This window comes from Mus caroli, unplaced genomic scaffold (assembly GCF_978045245.1).
Source record: "Mus caroli unplaced genomic scaffold, Mus_caroli_1 scaffold_14, whole genome shotgun sequence".
NCBI lineage: Eukaryota > Metazoa > Chordata > Mammalia > Rodentia > Muridae > Mus > Mus caroli.
Window position 1 is genome coordinate 86,245,805 of NW_028227269.1, and position 15,072 is coordinate 86,260,876.

A 15,072-nucleotide genomic window follows, 5' to 3' on the forward strand; every position below is an offset into this window, starting at 1 on the left:
GGGATCAAACGGTGTATACCTCCTGTAAGCCTCCATTAGTCGTTCTAAGAAAACAGAGGGCGGCTCCACTGGACCCTGAAGGACCTCTCTTACCTTGGCCAAATTAGTAGGTCGCCGTGCGGCCCCTTTGAGCCCCGCCACTAGAGTCCGGCGGTAGACCGTGAGACGCTCCCTACCTTCCGCAGTGTTGTAGTCCCAATTAGGACGAGTCAAGGGGAAGGTTTCATTTATAAGATTGGGGAGATTAGTGGGAGTCCCATCTTGTCCCAGGACATTCTTTCTGGCTTCCAGCAGGATCCTTTCTCTCTCCTCCGTGGTGAAGAGGACCTGCAAAAGTTGCTGGCAATCATCCCAAGTGGGTTGATGGGAGAACATAAGTGATTCAAGGAGCCCAATAAGCCCAGAGGGGTTTTCTGAGAAAGGAGAGTGGTTAGTTTTCCAATTATATAAATCAGAAGAGGAAAAAGGCCAGTACTGTAAAGGAATGAGATCATTAGGTCCTGGCGCTGGCCCTCCCACATGTGCTCTAAGTGGCAAGGCGACTGTTGAATCCGGCCCCCCTTCCTCCCCAGGGCTTCGGCCTCGGCGACTCCTAGTCCCCCCCGCCGGTCCCTGAGCCCCTCTCGCTATTGGTCCCTGTGGCGGGGCGGCCGCAGGCGGCTGCTGGGGCACGGGGTAAGGAGGAGGTTGGGAGTCCATCCAGAGGAGGTCGTCAACCTCTGGATAAATCTTGGGGGGTGCTGAGGGACCGGATTTTCCGGCTGCATCGGACTGGACAATCGCGACCGTCAGTTTCGAAGGATTTGGAATCCAAGGCTTGACCCACGGAGGTGGGAACTGAACAAGATTCTGCCAAGTCACAATGTAGGGGATCTGATCAGGGTGACCTCCTTCTTCCTGAAAAACAATTTGCCTGACGGCGGCGATTAGTGACAAGTCAAAAGCACCTTCTGGTGGCCAGCCCACTCCAAATGTCGGCCACTTGGAGGTGCAGAAGGTCTGCCAAGGACCTTTTCTAACCTCCACCGACTGGTTGTGAGCTCTGACCTTCACCTCTCCCCAATGCTCCAGAGTTAGAGACAGGGGAGAGGAGGCAGATTGTCCCATTTCTAGAATAATAGCAGACACAACGAGAGTAGACACGAGACTGAGACAAAAAAGAAACCGAGTCCAGTCACGCGGGACCTGAGACTGCTCTGGTTGGGGAGAGAGAAATCCGGCCTACATAGGGCCACAAGCCTCTTCCGGTCAGAAAAGCACCTGGGTAGCGAGGGCACAGGGTCGGCTGACACTCGCCAGCTACCCACAACACCCGCCACAGGATCTTAAGACTTCTTGTGAGTGGAACACAGCTTCTGCTCCAAACCAATTGTGCGCGGGACCTGAGACTGCATTAGTTAGGGAAGCAGAAACCGGCCAGAGTAGGGCCACAGGCCTCATCCTGCCGGATCAGCACCTGGGTAGCAAGAGCGCAGGGTCGGCTGACACCCGCCAGCTACCCACGACCCCCGCCACAGGATTTTGAGACTGCTGGTGAGTGGAACACAGCTTCTGCTCCAATCTTTAAACAGTGACAACGACAACAACTAACCCCAGAGATTACCAGATGGCGAAAGGTAAATGTAATAATCTTACTAACAGAAACCAAGACCACTCACCATCATCAGAACCCAGCACTCCCACTTCGCCCAGTCCAGGGCACCCCAACACACCGGAAAAGATAGACACGGATCTAAAAGCATATCTCCTGATGATGGTAGAGGACTTCAAGAAGGACTTTAATAACACACTTAAAGAAATACAAAGGAACACTGGTAAACAGGTAGAAGACAATAAAGAGGAAGCACAAAAATTTTTTAAAGAATTGCAGGAGAACACTGCTAAAGAGTTATAAATCCTTAACGAAAAACAGGATAACCTAATCAAACAGGTAGAAGTCCTTACAGAAAAACAGGAAAACACATCCAAACAGATGATGGAAATGAACAAAACCATACTAGACCTAAAAAGGGAAGTAGACACAATAAAGAAAACCCAAAATGAGGCAACACTGGAGATAGAAACCCTAGGAAAGAAATCTGGAACCATAGATACGAGCATCAGCAACAGAATACAAGAGATGGAAGAGAGAATCTCAGGTGCAGAAGATTCCATAGAGAACATCGGCACAACAATCAAGGAAAATGTAAAATGCAAAAAGATCCTAACTCAAAACATCCAAGAAATACAGGACACAATGAGAAGGCCAAACCTACGGATAATAGGAGTGGATGAGAATGAAGATTTTCAACTCAAAGGACCAGCAAACATCTTCAACAAAATTATAGAAGAAAACTTCCCAAATCTAAAGAAAGAGATGCCCATGAACATACAAGAAGCCTATAGAACTCCAAATAGACTAGACCAGAAAAGAAATACCTCCCGACACATAATAATCAGAACAATAAATGCTCTAAATAAAGATAGAATACTAAAAGCAGTAAGAGAAAAAGGCCAAGTAACATATAAAGGCAAGCCTATCAGAATTACACCAGATTTTTCACCAGAGACTATGAAAGCCAGAAGATCCTGGACGGATGTTATACAGACACTAAAAGAACACAAATTCCAGCCCAGGCTACTATACCCAGCCAAACTCTCAATTAACATAGATGGAGAAACCAAAGTATTCCACGACAAAACCAAATTCACACATTATCTCTCCACGAATCCAGCCCTTCAAAGGATAATAACAGAAAAAAACCAATACAAGGACAGGAACCACGCCCTAGAAACAACAAGAAGGTAATCCCTCAACAAACCTAAAAGAAGACAGCCACAAGAACAGAATGCCAACTTTAACAACAAAAATAACAGGAAACAACAATTACTTTTCCTTAATATCTCTTAATATCAATGGACTCAACTCCCCGATAAAAAGACATAGACTAACAAACTGGCTACACAAACAAGACCCAACATTCTGCTGCTTACAGGAAACTCATCTCAGAGAAAAAGATAGACACTACCTCAGAATGAAAGGCTGGAAAACAATTTTCCAAGCAAATGGTATGAAGAAACAAGCTGGAGTAGCCATTCTAATATCTGATAAGATTGACTTCCAACCCAAAGTCATTAAAAAAGACAGGGAGGGACACTTCATACTCATCAAAGGTAAAATCCTCCAAGAGGAACTATCAATCCTGAATATCTATGCTCCAAATACAAAGGCAGCCACATTCATTAAAGAAACTTTAGTAAATCTCAAAGCACACATTGCACCTCATACAATAATAGTGGGAGACTTCAACACACCACTTTCACCAATGGACAGATCATGGAAACAGAAACTAAACAGGGACACAGAGAAACTAAGAGAAATTATGAATCAAATGGATCTGGCAGATATCTACAGAACATTCTATCCTAAAACAAAAGGATATACCTTCTTCTCAGCACCTCATGGTACCTTCTCCAAAATTGACCACATAATTGGTCACAAAACAGGCCTCAACAGATACAAAAATATTGAAATTGTCCCATGCATCCTATCAGATCACCATGGACTAAGGCTGATCTTCAATAACAAAATAAATAATAGAAAGCCAACCTTCACGTGGAAACTGAACAACACTCTTCTCAATGATACCTTGGTCAAGGAAGGAATAAAGAAAGAAATTAAGGACTTTTTAGAGTTCAATGAAAATGAAGCCACAACATAACCAAACTTATGGGACGCAATGAAAGCATTTCTAAGAGGAAAACTCATAGCTCTGAGTGCCTCCAAAAGGAAACTAGAGAGAGCACACATTAGCAGCTTGACAACATACCTAAAAGCACTAGAACAAAAGGAAGCAAATTCACCCAAGAGGAGTAGACGGCAGGAAATAATCAAACTCAGGGGCAAAATCAACCAAGTGGAAACAAGAAAAACTATTCAAAGAATCAACCAATCAAGGAGCTGGTTCTTTGAGAAAATCAACAAAATAGATAAACCCTTAGCCAGACTCACTAGAGGGCACAGGGAAAGCATCCTAATTAACAAAATCAGAAATGAAAAAGGAGACATAACAACAGATCCTGAAGACATCCAAAACACCATCAGATCCTTCTACCAAAGGCTATACTCAACAAAACTGGAGAACCTGGATGAAATGGAGAAGTTCCTAGACAGATACCAGGTACCAAAGTTGAATCAAGATCAGGTTAATGATCTAAACAGCCCTATATCCCCCAAAGAAATAGAAGCAGTCATTAATAGTCTCCCAACTAAAAAAAGCCCAGGACCAGATGGGTTTAGTGCAGAGTTCTATCAGACCTTCAAAGAAGATCTAATCCCAGTTCTTCACAAACTATTCCACAAAATAGAAACAGAAGGTACTCTACCGAACTCCTTCTATGAAGCCACAATTACTCTGATACCTAAACCACAAAAAGACCCAACAAAGATAGAAAACTTCAGACCAATATCCCTTATGAATATTGATGCAAAAATCCTCAATAAAGTTCTTGCTAACCGAATCCAAGAACACATCAAAACAATCATCCATCCTGACCAAGTAGGTTTCATCCCAGGGATGCAGGGATGGTTCAATATACGGAAATCCATCAACGTAATCCAGTATATAAACAAACTCAAAGACAAAAACCACATGGTCATCTCGTTAGATGCGGAAAAAGCATTTGACAAGATCCAACACCCATTCATGATAAAAGTCTTGGAAAGATCAGGAATTCAAGGCCCATACCTAAACATGATAAAAGCAATCTACAGCAAACCAGTAGCCAACATCAAAGTAAATGGTGAGAAGCTTGAAGCAATCCCTCTAAAATCAGGGACTAGACAAGGCTGTCCACTTTCTCCATACCTATTCAACATTGTACTTGAAGTCCTAGCCAGAGCAATTCGACAACAAAAGGAGATCAAAGGGATACAAATTGGAAAAGATGAAGTCAAAATATCACTCTTTGCAGATGATATGATAGTATATATAAGTGACCCTAAAAATTCCACCAGAGAACTCCTAAGCCTGATAAACAGCTTCGGTGAAGTAGCTGGATATAAAATTAACTCAAACAAATCAATGGCCTTTCTCTACACAAAGAATAAATAGGCTGAGAAAGAAATTAGGGAAACAACACCCTTCTCAATAGTCACAAATAATATTAAATATCTTGGCGTGACTCTAACTAAGGAAGTGAAAGATCTGTATAATAAGAACTTCAAGTCTCTGAAGAAAGAAATTATAGAAGATCTCAGAAGATGGAAAGATCTCCCATGCTCATGGATTGGCAGGATCAACATTGTAAAAATGGCTATCTTGCCAAAAGCAATCTACAGATTCAATGCAATCCCCATCAAAATTCCAACTCAATTCTTCAACGAATTAGAAAGTGCAATCTGCAAATTCATCTGGAATAACAAAAACCTAGGATAGCAAAAACTCTTCTCAAGGATAAAAGAACCTAGCCTAGCTTAATGGTTAAATCCATCTCCAACTCTCTTGCATGCCTATCAGGTCAAAGGTAGATTTTATGACCACTCCTATGATTTTAGTAAGAAATGCTCTCTTAGAGGCTCATGTGTCAAACACCTGGGCCCCAGCTGCTGGCAATGTTTTGGGAGGTTCTAAAAAAAGTAAAGTGATGGGACATAGTTGGAAAAAGCAAGACTTTGAAGGTTGGACTAGTCCTGGCCAATCTCTCATTCTTACTTCCTGTCTACCAAGGAGGAGCAGCCTCTGCCACATGCTCCTCTGTCCATGATGCTCTGTCCAAGAGCTTAGGACAACAAATCACCCTGATGTGAAACTATGAGTAAAATAATTTCCTCCTCTTTTAGTTTATATCAAACAATATAACAACGAGAAAAAGAGGTATTATGATATAGCCTGTCATTGATTTCATATGAATGGTTCTATTGGCTCATATATTTGAATAAGAGGTCCTTAGATAGTAGTGCCACTTGAGAGAGACATTGGAGGTTTAGCCTTGTTGACGGAAGTATGTCTTTGGAGGTGGACTCTGGATTTCAAATGCTTAAGCTAGGCCCAGTGTCTCTCTCTTCCTGCTACCTCCCAATCTGAATGTACAACTCTCAGCTACCTCTCCAGAACCATGTCTGCCTCCATGCTGCCATGTTCCTTCCATGATGAAAATGGACTGGACCTCTGAACTGTAAGCCAGTCCCAGTTAAATATTTTCCTTTATAAAAGTTGCCGTGGCCATGGCAGCATGGAACCATAAGATACAGTCATTCCTCTAAGACCTCAAGACCAAATCAGAGGTAAACACAATGATGCAACTATCAGAGTAATTCTCTCCCCTGGTATGTGCCTGGGTTGGGTGGCTGGTTGGTTGGTTAATCGTCTGTTTGGCTGACTAATTTCAGACAGAGTCTATGCAGCCCTAGCTGGCCTGGATCTCACTAGGTAGACAAGGTTGGCCCCAAACTCATCACCACCTTCAGGCTCCCTGAGTTGATTCATAATGTGGAAACTTAAATCCAACTATTTGCTTCTGTGCTCTCAGCTATCCAAAGATCTCAGCCCACTCATGAAGAGTCTTAACAGATAAGCCTTCCAGATACACAAAAGACTTTTGGCCCTTCCTCCCTACCTTCTACTCACTCTATTCCAACTTGCTAGTTTCCACCATACCAAAAGGTGCACACCCAGAGTAACTACTTGTAGCTTTGTGTGCTACCCTACCTCTGAGGTAACTATTGTCAACTCTATTCAAACCCCAGTGTAGACTGGCTGGAGTTAGACCCTTGCAGGATAGCTGGGGTGTGACGATTAGGGTCCTGTGGGAACCCAGTCCAAATGCTCCCTCAAGCCACTTGGAGGGGCTGCAAGTCCATGGCCAGAGTAGGTTCCATGGGTTATCCACATAGTGGGCATGCAGGGGCTATCCACATAGTGGGTATGCAGGGGCTATCCACATAGTGGGTATGCAGGGAGCTGCAAGGGCTAAGGGAGCTTCCTTGGCTAAGCCAGACAAGTACCCACAGGAGATTTCCTTGAGTACTTTGTCCGTTAGTCTACCTTCTGTAAATAAGTTTTTAATAACACAAATAAATGTATGATGCCAATGTATCCACAAAGCCAAAAAAAATCTTTCCAAAATAGATTACAATGGAAAAGTTATTTAAATTTTTATTTTTTAAAAGGTCAAGGCAGGGCTGGTGAGATGGCTCAGTGGTTAAGAGCACTGACTGCTCTTCCGAAGGTCCTGAGTTCAAATCCCAGCAACCACATCATAGCTCACAACCATATGTAATGAGATCTGATGCCCTGCTCTGGAGTGTCTGAAGACAGCTACAGTATGCTTAATCATAATAAATAATAATAATATAATAATAAAAGGTTAAGGCAGTCGGATGGTCTTTGCAGGGAAACCCTGAGGGCTCTCAGCAAATTCAGCAAAGACCACCTGCACAATAACCTGAAGTGGCTGCTGGGCTACCAGGATGGTTTGGAAAAATGCAGGTCTCCTCCCAAACTATCTTCATACTCTGGATGGGTGTGAGATCACATCCAAACAATACCTCACTCCACATGCAAGAGAATGTTCCTTCCTCTGATAATTCACCATCCTCTGGATCTGCTTCAGGCCTGTCCCAATCCTCACTACACAATCTCCTCTAGGGAATATCCCACAATCCCCCTTAACCTCAACTCCAAATGGAACCCAGAGCACACATGAGGCCTCTTTCAAAGAACCTATTGTGCTTCAGTCCTCTCCGACAATCAAAGCAGAAATTTGCATTGAATGTTCGAATTGGCATCCAGAATAAGAGGAAGACAGGGCCTGACAAGTGGCAGGAGGAGCAAGAGAGGAAGGTGTGAGCCCTCTCAGAGATAGCATTTCAACAGCTAAAGAGGTTTGACAATCTGAAGGAGCTGAAGTTGCTTAAGGAGTTCTAGGACTTAGAGGAAGTGATGGAGAAGAGTACCAGAGAAGGCCTGGGCCATCAGGAGAAGCAGAAAGCTGAGCAATTTCACTCCACAGCCAAGACTTTCAACCTTAAGCTTGGATAGTGTGATGGATTGTATATTCTTGGACCTGGGAGTAGCACCATTTGGAGGTGTGGCCTTGTCGGAATAGGTGTGACCTGGTTGGAGTAGATGTGTCACTGTGGGTGTGAGCTTAAGACCCTCTACAGAGTTGCCTGGAAGTCACTCTTCCACTAGAAGCTTTTGGATGAAGATGTAGAACTCTCAGCTCTGCCTGGGCCTTGCCTGTCTGGATATTGCCATGCTCCCACCTTGATGATAATGGACTGAACCTCTGCACCTGTAAGCCAGCCCCAATTAAATGTTTTTATAAGACTTGCCTTGGTCGATGCCCCTCAACAGAGGAATGGATACAGAAATTATGGTACATTTACACAATGGAGTACTACTCAGCTATTAAAAAGAATGAATTTATGAAATTCCTAGGCAAATGGATGGACCTGGAGGGCATCATCTTGAGTGAGGTAACACAATCACAAAGGAACTCACACAATATGTATTCACTGATAAGTGGATATTAGCCCAAAACTTAGGATACCCAAGATACAAGATACAATTTGCTAAATGCATGAAACTCAAGAAGAATGAAGACCAAAGTGTGGACACTGTGCCCCTTCTTAGAATTGGGAACAAAACACCCTTGGAAGGAGTTACACAGACAAATTTTGGAGCTGTGATGAAAGGATGGACCATCTAGAGACTGCCATATCCAGGGATCCATCCCATAATCAGCTTCCAAACGCTGACACCATTGCATACACTAGCAAGATTTTGCTGAAAGGACCCAGATATAGCTGTCTCTTGTGAGACTATGCCGGGGCCTAGCAAACACAGAAGTGGATGCTCACAGTCAGCTATTGGATGAATCACAGGGCTCCCAATGGAGAAGCTAGAGAAAGTACCCAAGGAGTTAAAGGGATATGCAATCGTATAGGGGGAACAACATGATGAACTAACCATTACCCCGGAGCTCTTGTCTCTAGCTGCATATGTATCAAACGATGGCCTAGTCGGCCATCACTGGAAAGAGAGGCCCATTGGACTTGCAAACTTTATATGCCCCAATATAGGGGAATGCCAGGGCCAAAAGAATGGGAATGGGTGGGTAGGGAAGTGGGAGGGTATGGGGGACTTTTGGGATAGCATTGGAAATGTAATTGAGGAAAATACGTAATAAAAAATATTAAAATTAAAAAAAAAAGACTTGCCTTGGTCATGGCATCTCTTCATAGCAGTAAAACCCTGACTAAGACAGAAGTTGGTACTAGGGACTGGGGTATTGCTGTGGTAGTTCTGACCATGCTTTTATTTGAAAGAATGTGGATTTTGGGACTTTGGATTTGGAAAGCAGTGGAATGCATTAAATGGGGCTTAATGGGTCACCCTAGTAAGAATATGGAAGACTTTGTTGCTGGGAGTAATTTGAACTGTGTTGTTCTGGCCCAAGAGATTTCAAAGGAGAAGAATTTTCAGAATGTGGCATAAAGACTGTTTTTATGGTATTTTCTGAAGAATGTGGCTACTTTAAGCCCTTGCCTGATAAGTTTGTCTGAGGCTAAGGTGAAGAGACTCAGATTAATTGCACAGACAAAGGAAATTTCCAAAAAGCTCATCAGAGACTTTGTTCTCTGGTTAAATCTTATGAAGAGAAGTTTGAACATGCATAGCAAGCTTAGAAAGAAAAATATAAATTTTATGGTTCGAGTATTAAAGGGGTACCAGGAAGTGTAATGGAGGAAAATCCTGGGTTCTAGGAGATAACAGATTAAGGGAGTAGGACCTTGGGGCAAGAGCCTACCCAGCTAAATTTAGATCCAGGCATGGTGGTACACACGTTTAATCCCAGGAGACAGGCATGCTGATCTCTGTGATCAAGGCCAATCTACAGAGCAAGATCTAGGACAGCCAAACTTAGGCAATGAAGGATTTGGAAAACAAAAAGCCATTCAGGAACATCTCTGGCCTTTCTAATTTTCTCAATTTACAAGGAGGGGTAAGAAAATAACACTCCTGGGCATATAATTAGACGTAGCTCCAACATGAAATAAGGACACATGCTTCAATATGCTCATAACAGCCTTATTTATAATAGCCAGAAGCTGGAATGAAGTCATATGTCCCTAAACGGAGGAATGGATACAGAAAATGTGGTACATTTACACAATGGAATACTACTCAGCCATTAAAAACAATGAATTTATAAAATTCATAGGCAAATAGATGAATCTGGAGTATATCATCCTGAGTGAGGTACCCCATCACAAAATAACACATATGATATGCACTCACTGATAAGTGGATATTAGTCCAGAAGCTGCGAATACCCAAGATGCAATTCACATGAAACTCAAGCACATGAAACTCAAGATGAAGGAAGACCAAAGTGTGGATACTTCTATCCATCTTAGAAGGGGGAAACAAAACACCCATGGAAGGAGTTACAGAGACAAAGTATGAAGTAGAGACTGAAGAAATGACCATCTAGGGACTGACTCACTAGGGGATCCACCCCATTTACAATCACCAATCCTAGACACTGTTGTGGATGCCAACAAGTTCTTGTTGCCAGGGACCTGATAAAGCTTGAAAGACCCCCGATGAAGGGAGACCCTCACTCAAGTCTCGGGATGACGTGAACCCCAAGTAGCTCATGGAAGACCATTTTTGCTGCAATAACACGAGGTTTATTGACAGGAACCAGCACGCTGGGGCCTACTTGTATCCAATGCAGGGGTAGAGGAGACCCAGAGAGGCTGGGAAAGTGGGTATTTAAAGGAAAAAAAACCATAACCCAAGAGGGTAGGGAGTGTGTTATTTGAAAATACCAGTGAAAAATCACAAGGTGGAACTAAAAATCACAAGGGGAAACTCCCTGATTCTCAAGATTGTTCTCAAGATTTTAATCCAATTTTTGTGGTCAACCAGGTCCTGGAACAAGGTCACTGAACAGGCTTGTGTAATTATGTGTTCTGTGGTCAGCCAGTTCTCAGAACAGGCTGCTTCAGAGCCCAACTATTTTTCTTTCTTGGCTACAACTTGGTCGAGGGGGTCAAACTTAAGTTTTCTCCCTTACAAGCTCTCTCCTGAGAGGATCTGTCAGTGCCTCACAAATACAGAGGTGGATGCTCACAGACATCCATTGGACTGAGAATAAGATCCACAATGAAGGAGCTAGAGAAAGGACCCAAGGAGCTGAAGAGGTTTGCAGACCCATAGGAGGAACTCATATGAAGTAGTCAGTATTCCCAGAGCTCCCAGGGATTAAACCACCAACCAAAGAACACACATTGGTAGGACTCCTGGCTCTAGCTGCATATGCAGCAAAGGATGGCCTAGACAGATATCAATGGGAGGACAGGCCCTATGTCCTAAGAAGGTTGTATACCCTAGTGTGGGGTAATGCCAGGGGCAGGAAGCAGGAGTGAGTGAGTTGGGGGGGGGCGGGAGAGGGGCAGAGGATAGAGGCGCACTTTTTTTTCCCTTGTATGAGAAACCCCAAAACAGGATGGGGATAACAGTTGAAATGTAAATAAAGGCAATTGGGAGGCAGAGGTAGGCAGATTTCTGAGTTCAAGGCCAGCCTGGTATACAAAGTGAGTTCCAGGACAGCTAGGGCTACACAGAAAAACCCTCTCTCGAAAAACCAAAAAACTGCCCCCCAAATAAAGAACAACAAAAAAGAAAGAAATAAAGAAAGAAAAGAAATGTAAATAAAGAAAATATCCAATAGAAGAAGAAGAAGGGGCACTTAGCTGTTCCCTTTGTCTCTTTCAGAAAATCGGTGATCAATTGCTCAGCTCATAGCTTGTATAAAGTCGAGGTGTGTCTGTAATCTGCAAGAACTCTGCCACATCCTCACTGCTTTCTTGTACTTAGCCCCAGACACTTTGGCTGAATAGCTGCTGATCCCCACCTACCCACTTTCACTTTCCTGCTTTTTTTTCCTTTAGATTGAAATTTACTACGTTCTTCCTCTCAGACATCTTGGGGATGTCACTCCATGCTTGAACTTTTGTGGGACTAGAGGGTGGGGTCATTTAAGTCAAGCTCCCAGAAGACAGTCCTTTTATGACCTTTTTTTTTTTCTCAAAACAAGTACCACCTGGGTGACTCTAATAAGTTACCAAGTCCAGCTGCAGCAGGGGGTACACATAACCTTGCCTGTCTCTGGAACACAGGTTCCTTATGTTCTCAGGAAACATTTCCCCGAAGATTTCACCTTAGCAATGCTGTTCTCCTCATAATCACCACTAATTCCTGACTCCAGCTAATCAGCACCAATTGTCCCAGTAGTCTCCATTTCTTCTTGGCTATAGAGCCAGAGCCACATGGCCAAAGCTGGTGAGTTCTGCTGCTTGCAGGAGCTGGAACAATGTCCCTTTTTTCTCTTACAACATCACCAGGTTCCTCTTTCCAACTCCTTCACTGCCTAAGCTTGATTGTCCTGGATCTTTCCCTGGAGATTGACCTTGACTCAGAGATCTGACTGCCTGTCTCCTGGGATTAAAGGTGTGTACCACTCTGCCTGGAATTAAGTTTATCTTCACCTAGAACTTGCTCTGTCTCTGGCTGACCTTGACTTCAGAGATCTGCTTGGCTTTTTCTTCTGGGATTAAAGGTGTGTACCACCACCCCTGTATTTAAGCTTTTCTTCACCTAGAACTGGCTCTGTCTCTGGCTGACCTTGACCTCAGAGATCTGCTTGGCTTTATCTCCTGGGATTAAAGCAATGCACCACCATACTGGATCTAAATTTCATTGTGTCCCATCTTGCCACAAGTATACAATTCCCTTAATTCAATTTAATATCCTTGAGCTCAGGATTCAGCCCCATTTCACTTCCTGGTGCCCCCCCCTTAATACTATATATTTTGTTCTTTTCATTTCTAAGCTAGCTATGCATATTCCAAATGTTCTTCATGAGATGTAAGCAGAGAAGAAAGTCTATGATGGGCATTTCTGAGATCTCCTTTGTCAATGCAATTAATCTGAGTTTCTAAATCTTAGCTTCATTCTTTTTCAGACTAGGATAAAGAGTAGCCATGCTGTTCACCAAAATACTACAAAAAAAAAAAAAAAAAAAAAAACAGTCTGTAGGCCACATATTGAAGTTCTTCTCCACTGAAATTTCTTGGGCCAGGACTGCACATTTCAGATCACTCTCAGTAACAGAGTCTTCCATATTCCTACTAAGATAGCCCAGTAAGGCCCAATTGAAGCATTCCACTGCTTTCCAAATCCAAAGTCCCCAAATCTACATTCTCCCAAAGAAAAGCATTTTCAGACCTGTCACAGCAATACCCCATTCCCTGGTACCAAGTTCTGTCTTATCTAGGGTTGACTGCCATGAGCAAACACCACAATCAGGGCAACTTCTATAAGGATAACATTTCATTGGGACTGGCTTCAACATTCAGAGGTTCAGTGCATTATTATTAAGGCAGGAATATAGTAGCATTTAGGCAGGGAAAGTATGTTAGGAACTGAGAGGTTTATATCTTCATCTGAAAGCTGCTAGCAGAATACTGACTTCTAGGCAGCTAGAATGAGGGTCTTAAAAAGTCCATGCCCATGGTTACACATCTACTGTAACAAGGCCAGAACTCCAAATACAACAAAACCCTGGACCAAGCATATTCAGGCCACGAAAGTTGCTGTTGGCTGCATCTTTGCAGGCAGAGAATCCAGTCTTTCCCTTTTGTGGATCTTTGTGGCCCCACCAGCCAACACCTACAACTCCCTCTAGCACATGTGGTGTTTGTTGTTCTGGGTGTCCTGTGTTGGTCAAACCTGCTTTTCCAAGAACCAATGCTAGTGAACTGATAAAAGCTCACTGAAGCTATCTGTTGGGGTTTGTTTATAATACATCCACCATTTTACAGAAATGAATTGCATCAAATTCAAGTCTTCTTGCTTGTGCAGTGAGTACTGCACAGAGTGAGCAACCCCCTCCTCAGCCATGTCAGCTCACTGCAACTTCCTTATAACTTTGAGTTTCTGGGTTTTAAATTGAGACAGAGAAAAGTTAGGTCTTCTGAAGTTTTGGTTTGTTCTTTGTATGTTTTGTAAGTTGCTGGGGAGAAGGGGCTGAAACACAGGTGACTTGCTAAGTTCTAGAGGCAGATGAACTAGGGCACTCATGAAAAGCTAGCACAAGGTACCAAACCCACATCCCACCTAATTAAAGGAAAGCATTGCTTGTAGTAAGTCATTTATAAATACTATATTTTTGGGTTTAAGAGACCAGTTAAGAGCAATAATTCCCACCACCCACATGGTGGCAGACAGGCCTGTGCTACTCTAGTACCCAGGGGGTTGAATGCCCTCTTTTAGCCTCCTTGGTCACCAAGCATGCATGTGGTTACAGATGAACATACACACAAAACACCTTTATATATATGATAAAAGTATAAAATAAGATTTTTTACATGTAGTGTATGAGTGTGTGGGTGTTTTTGTGTGTGAGTGTGTGTTTGTCAAAATACCTCAACACCCATCTTAAAGTCAGAGAACAACCTTAGAGATTCTGTTTTCTACATCTATCTGAGAATACTTGTGTAGTCAAGCATGGCAGCAAGAGCCTTTCCCCTCTGTGACAGCAAATCAGCTTTACAGATGTACTCTGTTAATTGTGTTTTAAGTAAAATTGCTGATCTCTATATAACCATAGTCCTATATGATATGCCTTTGTGGAAAATGAGCCTTGACAGTAAGAAAACATAGCCATCTTCACCCCGTCCTCCTTTTGTTCTGTTTTGTTTTCTTTTCTTTTTTTTCTCTTCTTTTCTTTTTTCTTTTTGGGTTTTTGAGACAGGGTTTCTCTGTATTGTCCTGGTTGTCCTAGAACTCACTTTGTAGACCAGGCTGGCCTTGAACTCAGAAATATGAGTGCTGAGATTGAAGACGTGCGCCATCAAACCTGGCTCCTTTTTTTTAAAAAAGATTAATTAAGTCATTTATTTTATGTATATGAGTACATATAGTTGTACTGATCATTTTGAGCCATCATGTAGTTGCTGGGATTTTAATTCAGGACCTCTGTTAGATCTCATAGGATTTGTTTATTGTTATATCT

General features: G+C 42.8%; 1 pseudogene; it reads left to right on the forward strand.

Annotated features, from left to right (window-relative positions):
* Window positions 1-15,072, forward strand: part of LOC147001290 (mRNA export factor GLE1-like) — an 84,738-nt pseudogene that overhangs the window by 15,764 nt on the left and 53,902 nt on the right.